The sequence below is a fragment of the Mus caroli genome, chromosome 8 (assembly GCF_900094665.2).
Source record: "Mus caroli chromosome 8, CAROLI_EIJ_v1.1, whole genome shotgun sequence".
Lineage (NCBI taxonomy): Eukaryota > Metazoa > Chordata > Mammalia > Rodentia > Muridae > Mus > Mus caroli.
The window spans coordinates 87,304,245-87,307,156 of record NC_034577.1 but is presented as its reverse complement, the minus strand read 5'-3'; the positions used below and the strand labels follow the sequence as shown (position 1 = coordinate 87,307,156).

The 2,912-nt window shown below is 47.5% G+C and overlaps 1 long non-coding RNA gene across 1 annotated transcript in view; it reads right to left on the bottom strand.

Moving 5' to 3' along the window:
• LOC110299570 overlaps positions 1–2,912 on the bottom strand; it is an 18,599-nt gene that overhangs the window by 702 nt on the left and 14,985 nt on the right. The gene's annotated exons all lie outside the window — the stretch shown is intronic.

Sequence of the window (2,912 nt, the reverse complement as noted above, 5' to 3'; positions counted from 1 at the left end):
TCCAGGACAGCCAGAGATATACAGAGAAACCCTGTCTCGAAAAAACCAAAAAAAAAAAAAAAAAAAAAAAAGAGTGAGACCTGTGTGAAGAAAAAAATAAATGGCAATTAAAAAGCAGGGAAGAGTGGCACATACCAGTAATCTCAGCATATCAGAGGCTGAGGCAAGAGGATCATGAGTTCAAAACCAGCCTAGCCTTTATAGCATGACCTTGTCTTAGGGAAAAAAGAAGGAAAATTCAAGTCAGATGTGGTGACACACACCCTTAATTTCAGCACTAAGGACTCTGAGACAGGCAGATCTCTGTGAGTTTGAGACCAGCTTGGTCTACATAGTGAGTTCGAGGACAGCCAGGGCAACATAGCAAGACCCTGTCTCAAAAACAAAACAACAACAACAACTACTAATAATAATAATAAAATAATAAAGAGATACAAACAAAAATAACCAAACAAAAACAACAGAATGATTATGTAGAAATCTAGACCCCTGGCTGGAGAAATGTGGATGTGTGGTAGCTGGTTCTTGTTCCTTTTAGACGTCACTATCAAGAGCTGGATGGACTCTGACTCTCCAGGTCACTGCAGCTCCAACTCCAACCCAGAAGCTTTCCCCAGGCCCATGGCCTGTCTGGTTTCCGGGAGCCTCTGTCTAGAGCTCAAGACAAGAAAAAGAAAGGAAATAGGACTGACCAGAAGCACAGCGCAAGGCTGTGAGACAGACAGGCCTCTCAACCTCACCAGGGACTTTGGAAGTCCTGGGCTCCCAACATCTTACCTTCTTTCTTGGCTTTCTCAGGGTTAATTAACAGAGGCCCAAAGATAAGCTGCTCTGACCTTTTGGGTCAAACCCTTGGGGCACCAATATTTAACATGAGATAATCTTCCAGCTGTTCTGTTGATGGTTCATGCTAGGTTCTGGACCTCAAATAACCAGAATCGAGGGACTGGTCTGTTTAATTGAATACCCAACTAATGTGATTTAATCTCCTAAGCTGCCCTGAGACTGTAGGGAACAGTTTCTTCCTTTCCTACTCTCACAATAAGCTGACACCAGATGTGTGAGAATTTCATCACCCATAATGATTTCAAGCAATCCAATTCAGTTCTGACCTTACCAGCTCTAAGGTAGTAACACCCAATCCCAGAGGGTGAGGCGACATCCAGTCAGACTGGCCCTCCACTTCCAGGGCCAAACGGGAAGTTCCATGTTATTTATCAGCGCTTTCTGAATGGACCAGCAGTTAACCACAGCTCCCTTAGTTAACTTGCTACAGTATTAAGAGAACTGCAACATTTTACTTATGGCAGCTGCTACCCTATTTAAAACCTTTAAATTGATTCTTTGTGACACCTTTTCAAATCCTGCACTCCAGGACTGCTCATATCCCTATCTCCTCATCCTAGTAACCTCCCCCTCGAAATAAAACACTCATACACAAACAACAACAACAAAACAAAGAACAGAAAACTTCTCATCGCGGAAGCTGTATGTGTCCCATAGTACATCCCTCTGTTCACACATCTTCACTTGCAAAATCTGGTTCAAGATCTCTGGCTTCAGCTGGGCGTGGTGGCGCATGCCTTTAATCCCAGCATTTGGGAGGCAGAGGCAGGCGGATTTCTGAGTTGGAGGCCAGCCTGGNCTACAGAGTGAGTTCCAGGACAGCCAAGGCTACACAGAGAAACCCTGTCTTGAAAAAACCAAACCAAACCAAACCAAACCAAAACAAACACCTCTGGCTTCTGTGACACCATCAATCTTGGAGCCTGATCAGGACTTCTCCGGGTAATCCTGTTGTTGCCCTGTGTCATAGAGAACCTGCAGCTTTGGAACAGCAGAACTGGCCCTTTCAAGTGTCCAAACCATTTGCAGATTACATAGATTCTAGGGTTGGTCAATTCAGAGCCCTGGATCTGGGCTCGAGTAGTAGCTGAGGCTGACTCTTCCTTAACTACACCACCAAGGCAAGCTTTCTAGCACTGCTCAGGAGAGACCACCCAGTACAGCCATCAGCAGGAGGCTGGGTCAGCTCTTATGCCCTCCAGTCTCATCCAAACCCACTCCTCCAAAGCCAGTTCAACTGTGCTGTCCAGTCAAGGTGTGGGCAAGTGCTACAGCCTGTGAGGGGCTGGCTCAAGAGTGTCTTCACCATCAGGGCCAGCTCCACTGTGTAGCCCGGAACAGATGCAGGACCTACTCTCTCTAGTGCTACCATCATAGAAGAGGCTGGGGCTAGCTCTCCTGCTCTCAAGCCCCCAGGGCCAGCTCTCCCAGCTCCTGCAGGTGGTGGGAGGTGAAGGGAGGGGGAGGGGGGAGGGGGAGGTGGCCTGGCCAGCTCTCCCTCAGCAGTCACCCTCTGGGCTGGCTCACCTGTGCCTCTTCACCAAGGCCAGTTCTACTGTGCTGTCCAGACAACTGCAAAGCCCGCTCTCTCCAGAGCTTCAGCCAGCCAAGGGTAGGGCCAGCTCATCTGTTCTCATGACTCTGGGTTCAGCTCTTTGGACTGTCTCAGGTGACAAGGGGTGGAGGGGATCCCCTCCTCCCCAGACACACACAGAAGAGTGTTGGGCAGACATGAACATTTGCATTTTAAATAAGTCTGAAGAGTATGAAACCAAGAGCAGAGACCACCTAAGCACTGGTCTTTTGTGACCACATAGGTCTTATGCCTGTGAAGTGGAATAAGCAGCCCTAGTTATTTTGTCAAATTCACACAAGCTAGGGTCATGAAAGAGGAAGGCCTCCATTGAGAAAATGCTCCCATAATATTGGCCTATAGGCTGGATGTGGTAGGACATGCCTTGCAGGAGAAGCAGGCAGGTCTCTGTGAGTTCAAGGCCAACCTAGTCTAACATAGTGAGATACAAGACAGCCACAGCCAGGGATACATTTAAATATATATACATATA